This window comes from Tachypleus tridentatus, chromosome 1 (genome assembly GCF_004210375.1).
Source record: "Tachypleus tridentatus isolate NWPU-2018 chromosome 1, ASM421037v1, whole genome shotgun sequence".
NCBI classification, from domain to species: Eukaryota; Metazoa; Arthropoda; class Merostomata; order Xiphosura; family Limulidae; genus Tachypleus; species Tachypleus tridentatus.
Genome location: NC_134825.1, coordinates 163,110,453 through 163,120,059, shown reverse-complemented (window position 1 = coordinate 163,120,059; position 9,607 = coordinate 163,110,453). Strand labels below are relative to the sequence as shown.

The window sequence follows — 9,607 nt, the reverse complement described above, 5'->3', positions numbered from 1 at the left end:
AAAAATGAACAGTTGAACCAATACCCACATAGACCGTTCTGTAGTTATGCTTTTAAAACAAACAAACAATTTAACGTTAAAACCCCGCAGGAGGATCAGCATGGCCAGGTGGTTAGGGCACTTGAATCGTAATCTGAGGGTCGAGTGTTCGAATCCCCGTCACATCAAACATCTTTGCCCTTTCAACCGTGGGGTCGTTATAGTATGGCAGTCAATCTTACGTTTCTTTAATGAAAGAGTATCCCAAGAGTTAGCGGTGGGCGGTGATGACTAGTTGCCTTCCCTCTGGTCTTACACTACTAAATTAGGGACGGATGTGCAGATAGCCCTCGTGTAGCTTTGCGCAAAATTCAAAACAAACAAGCATTTAAATAATTCAGTAGTTTATTCAGTCACGAGCTCAATTAACGTTCCTCACAAACAAATAAACACTCAAGCTCATTGGTGGAGAGCTGCGACCAGAACAGATCCTTTATTTGTCAAGTAGACGTTTTTTAAACGTGCACTGCGTGTTAGTATAATAAAATTGAAACTTTTTGAACTTTGTATGTTTTAATACATTAAATAAGACTTTACATAATATGTTTATTTTTATTTTCTGTAACGCCCTTTCTTATAAACATACAGCATCTTTAGAGACAACTAAGGTCCCCATTTTCTTTTTCGACTATCTTCATCTTCCGCTCACATTATAGATAATTAAAGGAAAGTTTCAAAAATATCATAAAGTTCATGAATGATATTTTGAATATTAGGCTAGTTTTCCTTTCTTCTCCCTCTTCTGAATGTCTACAAGGTTGACAATGACAATCATTCATGGAAGATGTGTTCCTACAAATCTGAAGATCTCCATTTATTTCTTTTGTATGCCTCCCCATCACCACTCTGGACGCAGGAAATCTTGTGAGGTGCGCGAGCTGTTTCTTCCTTCAGGCTGTTATTTAACTACTATGGGCTGAAACTAGTATAAAAGTTTTTTTTTCTCTAAATTAAAAAGTTACAACAAATAAATAAAAAACCATCGACATTTAGTACACGTTCCTGTTTATCAGTACTTTCATACTAAGAGTTAAAACTGAGACATTGGACTTGTAAGACAATACGCCCTAGTGGTCACGCCTTTCCTCCCGCCTACTATGATGTCATTTAACTTAAGGCGGTGAACATTGACTTTAATATAAATAGTCACAATATGAAAAAAACAACAACAAACACCACCACCGCCAACAACAACAGCAACAAAAAAAATACGATGAAAGTAATTTTCTATTTATACAAAAATTAATAAAAGAGCATAATGGAAGACTGGTAAGATGGAATATAATTTTATAGAACATGCTAAATGATTAAAGGGTTGAAAGGCTCCTAATAACCTTCGTGTCAACGTCTGATTATGCATCTAGCCAAAATCGTAGCTTTTCTGGCTCTTAATGTAGCATTTAATATAAAATAAAAAAGAACTTAAAAGCCAACAAAGTCTTTATTTGCATGTGCAGAAGTAATTTCTAATAAAATGTAAATAGCTTCAGCAAATGCAATAATGAAGCAATAAAAGCAGTTGTTCATATCAGAATTTTTGCTAATGAAACGCAATGCATATACTAATCGTTATTTTCAAATTAACAGGCTAGAAGAAGGCAACTTGTCAACAGCATTATTTGCCAATTCTTATTTGATATGGTCGTCATTCATATATCAAATTCGCCACTCCACGGTTTGGAGCTTGATTGTGCTCTAACAGGATGGAAAACACGAATCTCTAGGTACACAGGTATAGTTCAGTGCTTATAATTCTAAGATCGGTCAATATAAAAGGTTTAGTTTTACTAGAGTAGTTTTTACACTATATGTGTGTCTTCAATCTTTAACATCGAGTTACGAAGTTATAGGAAAAAAAGATGTGAAAGCCAAACATTCCATGTTGTCCGATCTAGCTTATAATCTTGTCCTAATTTTTCTGTTTTAAAGACTTCAAACGTTAGGATCAGTAACGCATGAAATGACTGGTAACTCTTCAGCATACAGTTACATTGCATTGTAGTCTGTTACCGGTTTTCTGTTTCAGTGTTATCGTATTTGTGTAAAATTTTGTTTAAAATTACGATAAACATAGCAATTAAGTTACTTTATACTTAATACCAATACTGAAGGAAACTACACTTTTATACAGTTATAGCGTACCGTTGTATGTTGTTAAACAAGTCTTGCTTGTTACAAGGAACCCTGTTTGTCTCAGGTCGCATTATTTGAATGGTACTTGTCATATTATCTGGCTAAAAAAAATCACGTTTCACAAAACTGCCAGTCCGCGTAAATTATGATTTCAGATGACATTGAAAATAAACGTAAGAGTTTCTAATCTTGAATAAAACACCGCTTTATTTGGAGCTTCAATAAAACACGATTCCTGTATATTCAAAGATTTTTTTTTAAATAAATAAATAGGTTTTGTTTTAAGCGCAGCTTGAGGAATATCTTTCGTCAATACCGAGTAAAACCAAAACTTTACAAATACTTAGTGTCGTCATGGTAAATATTACATTCTATGTTCATGGATGATTTCTGTGCAGCTTTCATTTATTCTATAGAGATTTATCTACACTAATTTCAGTTGTTTGAATTACAGAAAAATCGAACATGAAGGAAATGAAAATCACATCAAAATGAAAGTAACATGAAAGTTGATTTAATTTACCAAGAAACACTGAAAAATGTGAGGGTTCTCGACTAATAAAATAACGCATTCAAGTCTTTAAAAAATCAGTTTTAAAAAGTTGATAATAAATAGTTATCTTGCTTTTAACAAGAAATGTAATAAAGCGGGTCTTGATTTTTACCTCAAGTGTGGCTATTTTTTTTTAGCCGCGGCATAAAGGCTCTGAGTTTTTTTTCAAGTTCAAAACTTTTAGCCCATAGCTCCGTCATCTCATGAGCAATTTGAGATATAATTATAGTTTTGGGCACAGGAGGTTAAACCCTTTCGATTGATGAGTTAAACACGCCCAAGGTCACATAGATTAATTTATTCTAATCCTGTCTAAAATAATCTGAATTTGAGGGTAGACTGATAGAGCTCCTGATGAGTAATGAAACTGAATGGGATACATGCGCGCCCAGCGCTTGATATTGCTGGCTTTTTTGCTTTGGAATTTCGCACAAAGCTACTCGAGGGCTATCTGTGCTAGCCGTCCCTAATTTAGCAGTGTAAGACAAGAGGGAAGGCAGCTAGTCATCACCACCCACCGCCAACTCTTGGGCTACTCTTTTACCAACGAAAAGTGGGATTGACCGAAACATTATAACGCCCCCACGGCTGGGAGGGCGAGCATGTTTGGCGCGACTCGGGCGCGAACCCGTGACCCTCAGATTACGAAGCGCACGCCTTAACGCGCTAGGCCATGCCATGATATTGCTCGCGCAAAAGAAATGTAGCTGACAAAAAGGAAAATAAATATCATAGATTAATTTAGTTGGATCCCGCTTGAAAGAATTTTAAATACCGCGGCTATTGAGAATTCTCTTTTCTTTCTTTTAAGCAATATTTGTGGATTGATCTTGTCCCAAACACAACATAAGATTTATTTTTTGCACACTTCGTGGCCTTATTATGTGAGAAGGTAGTACAAAAATGCTCATTTATAAATATGTAGGATTATTACGACCCAAGTTTTTTTTCTTCCGAGGAATATGCCATCTTATGTTCTAGGTTACCGAATTTCAAGAGTTGTACTATACATATATATAAATTAATTGCTATTAGAATCCATGTTTTTTAATTATCTGTTTGTTTGTTTGTTTTTAATTTCGCGCAAAACTACACGAGAACTATTTGGACTAGCCGGCCCTATTTAGCAGTGTAAGACTAGAGGGAAGGCAGCTAGTTACCAACATTCACCGCCAACTCTTGGACTACTCTTTGACCAACGAATAGTGGGACTGAGCGTTACACTATAACGACCCATGTTTGATGTGACGGGGCTTTTTTTATGACGTAAAGGCACAATTTCTTTGGATTGTGGAAAACATTTTCTAAATCTTTATGCATGGAATTGGATCGTTCGAGTTTATAAAACAAATGTGCCAGCGTAAGATTATTTTTTACAGTGTTTTTTCGATGATTACGAAAAACATCATACATCCAAACAGTTTCGTGAAAGGAAGCGTTATTTGTTTAGTCGCTTTACCTGCTGCTGTTCGTCTCCTGACAAGTTTACACATTCGCACGCACTCACGAACCAAACCCACTTGTCTTTTCACGGCCTAAATCCAGTTGTATATCCAAGAATCAAATCAAACTAACTATTTTTCCATGGGCCAAATCCACCTTGCTTACGAAGTCTCTTTAAACAGAGAGGGTGTATGTATGCGGATTCTTATAACCAAGCCGCATCGGGCTACCTGGTGGGTCTATCGAGGGGAATCGAACTCCTAATTTTCGTGTTGTAGATCCTTAGACTGATCGCTGTACCAGCAGGGTACTAAATCGAGAAGAATAATGTAAGATAAAAATCGCTAGTGGTTTGAATGACATTCTTAACAATAGTTATTGATAAATGAAGATTTCCCAAGTGTTGGTTTCGGACCCTTAAATGTCACTTACATATTTCGCCTGTTACCTTTACTTATGCGGATTTGTGAAAAAAAAATTAAAACTATAAAACGTATTTTTTATTAATCTGAGGTTTTGATTTTCTATAGGCTTTACTATTTGTTAATGAAATGTTTAAAATTGATTTATTTTTATTTGACATGAAATAAAATACGAAAGTATAAAGTTGTTTACGTATTATATCATTTATACTATAAAAAATATTAAACACAGACAAAATAAAATAAAGACCTATAAACGAGTAATTATTTATTTAGAAAAGCCTTAATTTTAGGGTTAGACACCTGCTAACTTTCTCTCTCACACACAAATCAATTATAATAATATAGTACGCCAATTAATGCTGTGTCTTGAGAAAGTGAATTCATTTCTTACAACGCAATTCAAGAGAACAATCGAATAAAGTCCTCATACTGGAATACAAAACCTAAATCCTTCCAAACCCTAGTGATTTTAGTTCGTAATAACTTAACTTCCGAAAAAAAAGTGGGCGTGGTTGTTCAATTTTCTAACTTGATCTATCGTTTTGGTTTTATTGTAATTATCCAAGCTTTATCATATTTGTATGACATTTTATGATATTTGTATGACATTTTATGAAATAACATTTCCATAATTTCGCCCCTGTCTTTATAATTGCAGCGGTGATGTCATGGTTTCAGTAAAAGTTTTCTATTTTGAATCTCCTTTGTTTTCTATGGTTTCTAGAATTTATGTTTGAAGGATATCAGGTTCTGTTGATTAATCTTGAGAAGAATATTTTTAATCAAACATAACTTCTATTAGTGTTTACAGGCCTCCCGCTAGTAAAGCGGTAAGTCTACGGATTTACAAAGCTATAATCATGGTTCGATTCAATTCGGTGGGCTCAGTAGATAGCCTGTTATGGCTTTATTATAAGAACATACACACACACGTTATTGTTTATAATCAACCACAGGACTGTCAGCGTTCGCTGAAGTGTTTTAGGTTTGGTATTATAGAGTCGGATTGATTTTTTTCTCCTTGTTGTAACATCTTTCAGGACTTTCTTTCTTAGCATGATAATCTTCCATTTTAACACATTCATTTCGGTTTAGCTCTTACTACTTCACTTCTGATTTGATATTAAAAAATGTTTTATGTTATTTCTAATATTGTTTGATCGTTGCACTTTCCCTCGGGTTATTTTGCAGCGTGTGTTTGTTTGACTGAAATTAAGACAACTTGTTTGACAGGACTTCAACAATCCCTCTGTTTAAGGCTCACCTTAAGGTTCTTTAAGTTTCAGAACAGCATATTTGAACAATTGCTTGACAAAGTTATCACTACAACGTGTAGGTTACTACATATGACGTCAGCATAATCGAAAAATAGCAAATAAGCTAAGCCTAATATCGTAATTACGGAACAGATATATTCAAATTACGTCTATATATATATATATTTAATATATTGTTTTCAAGCATTTAAACCTAAATCTTTTGAATTTTACTATATAAACGACATTTGTATACAAATTACATTTTAATATTTCGATACACATTGTTTTTTGAAACTGTTTAACTAAATGTCTTTCAGTGGAAACGGAAATATATTTCTCAATGTTGTCATGATGAGACAAAATAATGGCCAAACATAACTGGTTTGACGTATCTGTCATACACTATCTTTTTCTTGAGTTTTTTTATTACTGGTTTTATCTTTACAGTGACAGAACATTTGCTGTCAAATGCGACAGTATTGTCACATTCTATTGATGACGTCAATGAAGTCATTCGTCCGCCATCTTTCGAATAAAACCTGGAATAAATCAGAAACAGAAGTGACAGGTGTTACGTTAATCCAAAGTATATCTCAAACTGGCAGTTGAAAACTTGTTATTAACCTAAAGATGACCCAAGAAGGTCGAAATGCTGTAATGTACTTTATTTTAATTAAAGTTTTAATACCCATAGCAGCCATATTAAGAATACTCTCTAAACTGGTTTTCAACTGCGTAAGTTGTTGTTTGTAATTAAACACAAAGTAAAATAACAGGCTATCTTGCCCTGCCCACCACAGGTATCGAAACCCTGATCATAACGCTAGTAAAAAAATAATGTATTTCGTCTATCTTCCTATCACTGGAAATCCTTCTCGTATATTGGATTGTCCAGAATCTGGTAAAACGTTTATTCTCCTAAAAGATCCTGCAATTTTCACTACAAAAATTACAAAGCTCAATCACCACTTGTCACTGAGATAAACCGGATTCAGGCAAGTTACCCCTTATAAATAACTTTAGACAATGGCATACATATAAGGTTAAGCTTCTAGTAGCGAAAAAACGCTTTGCAACATCATAGAGATTTTAATTAAAATGTGTAAAAGTGTGCAAGAAGAGTTGTTAGTTTCTTAAGAGGGTTTGGCATGGCCAGGCGGTTAAGGCACTTGACTCATAATCCAAAAGTCACGGGTTCGAATCCCCGTCGCACCAAACTTGCTCGCCTTTTTAGTAATGGGGGCGTTATAATGTGTGGTCAATCCCACTATTCGTTGATAAAAGAGTAACTCAAGATTTGGCGGTGAGTGGTGATGACTAGCTGCCTTCCTTCTAGTATTACAATGTTATATTAGGAACGATTAGCGCAGATAGACCTCGTGTAGCTCTGCGCGAAATTCAAAAAGAAACAAACAAAAGAGCTTTAAGATTGGCGCGTTTATGTAACCAGTCGGTTTATCGTTCGAAACCAGGCTAGCTGACGATAATAACCGCAATCGTTGGCGAGACTCTTGTACTAAACTTCTGCGATTTGAAGATAAAGCATGTCGACGAGTGGCTCCCAAACATATAATTATGCACCCAGAAAAGAGAAAAATTGATTGCAAATCTTTAACTGCTTCTCAGAACGGGGTTTCTCAATTTTTCTGTGTCATGAATTGCATTTAGGCCTATTGTTATTCCATGTAAATTTAACTGTACCTCATCACTACCTGCTGTTAGCGAAGGATGTAATTTTTAATGTTATTTATCAAATACTTCTATATAAAATGTAAGCACTACTCTCGAATACAATACTAATATTGATGAATAACCTATTAGATAGATAATAAATATCAAACCAAGTCTCCTGTTAGTAATTCTATTTTATTAGAGTGTTAAGTTGAATTTCAACCAATAATTAAGCCTTATTATTTACGAAATGCAGTTAATAATTAGCTATACGAAACTGATTTTATATTTATCATATAACATTCGATTTTCGAACAAGTTTGTTGTTTGTTTGTTTGTTTTGAATTTCGCGCAAAGCTACTCGAGGACTATCTGCGCTAGCCGTCCCTAATTTAGCAGTGTAAGACTAGAGGGAAGGCAGCTAGTCATCACCACTCATCACCGTCAACTCTTGGGCTACTCTTTTACCAACGAATAGTGGGATTGACCGTGATATTATAACGCCCCCACGTCTGAAAGGGCGAACATATTTGGTGCGAAAGGGACTCGAACCCGTGATCCTCAGATCACGAGTCGAACGCCTTAACGCGCTTGGCCATGCCGGGCTTCGAAGAAGTTACAATGGTAAAAGGTAGCCATTGTGAGATAATGTGTGACTCACGTTTATGTTACCGAAACCTTGTATTTAACAATATTGAAGGAAAAGGAAAGTTTTAAAGTCTAAATATTTTGTTTTTCATTCAGAATAATACGGTATTCTTAAAAGTAGACTCCAATGGGTTGTGTATAGTTTACACAACACGAAAATGTTTTGTCTGTAGATGATATGCAGTGACTTTCCAGAATAATATGTAAGTATTGTCTATAGAATAAGTTGAACTATTTCTGAGTAGGACATATAGGTACAGATATTAAGTAGCGTCTATAATGTTCTGTCATAGACGAATGCAAGGACTGTTTATACACATGTTGTGTCGTTTGAGAGTCGAATGTAAGAATTGTTTTAAACGTGTAGTGTCATACATATCCAGGTAGTGTGTAAGAATTGTTTTCATACAAAATGTAGTGCTTTGACAGAGAAGAAAGTAAGGATTATTTTCATACAAGGTGTAGTGTATTGACAGAGAAGAGAGTAAGGATTGTTTTCATACTAGACGTAGTGTACTGATAGAGTAGAGAGTAAAGATTTTTTTCATACTAGACGTAGTGTACTGACAGAGTAGAGAGTAAAGATTGTTTTCATACTAGACGTAGTGTACTGACAGAGAAGAGAGTATGGATTATTTTCATACTAGACGTAGTGTACTGTTAGAGTAGAGAGTAAAGATTGTTTTCATACTAGACGTAGTGTACTGACAGAGTAGAGAGTAAAGATTGTTTTCATACTAGACGTAGTGTACTGATAGAGTAGAGAGTAAAGATTGTTTTCATACTAGACGTAGTGTACTGACAGAGAAGAGAGTCAGGATTATTTTCATACAAGAAGATAGATGTTGACTGACAAGGGAGTAAGGATTGTTGTCATACAAGATGTGGTGTACTGACAGAGAAGAGAGTAAAAATTGTTTCATTACAAGATGTGGTGTACTGACAGAGAAGAGAGTAAAAATTGTTTCATTACAAGATGTGGTGTACTGACAGAGTAGAGAGTAAAGATTGTTTTCATACAAGACGTAGTGTACTGACAGAGTAGAGAGTAAAGACTGTTTTCATACAAGATGTAGCATATTAACAGAGTAGAGAGTAAAGATTGTTTTCATTCAAAATGTAATGTACTGACAGAATACAGTGTAAGGATTGTTGCAATCGACAGTTAGGTCTTGTCGGAGCCTAATGCAAAGACTGTTTGCACTCCAGATGTCGAGTCCTGTTGAAGTAAATGCTAAGCAATTACCTTCTGGAGTAAGTCGTGAAAATTGCCAACATAGATTATGTAGTTTCTCATTTTAACATCAAAGTGACTAAGAGGTCTTGTGAAACTACGTCTTAGAGTAGAACATAAACGATGCTAGCAGACGTTATTTCTATTTTGTCGAGGAGAACGAACAGTTAGTTTTGTTTAAGAACCAACTAATAATCAGAAG

The 9,607-nt window shown here is 35.0% G+C and overlaps 1 protein-coding gene across 1 annotated transcript in view; it reads right to left on the bottom strand.

The window, feature by feature from the left end:
* Positions 1-778: 778 nt before the first annotated feature.
* LOC143229422 (uncharacterized) overlaps positions 779-9,607 on the bottom strand; it is a 30,137-nt gene continuing 21,308 nt past the window's right edge. The window contains exon 3 of the mRNA XM_076461744.1: positions 779-961. The gene's annotated coding sequence lies outside the window, so the exon portion shown is untranslated. The remainder of the gene's footprint in view (positions 962-9,607) is intronic.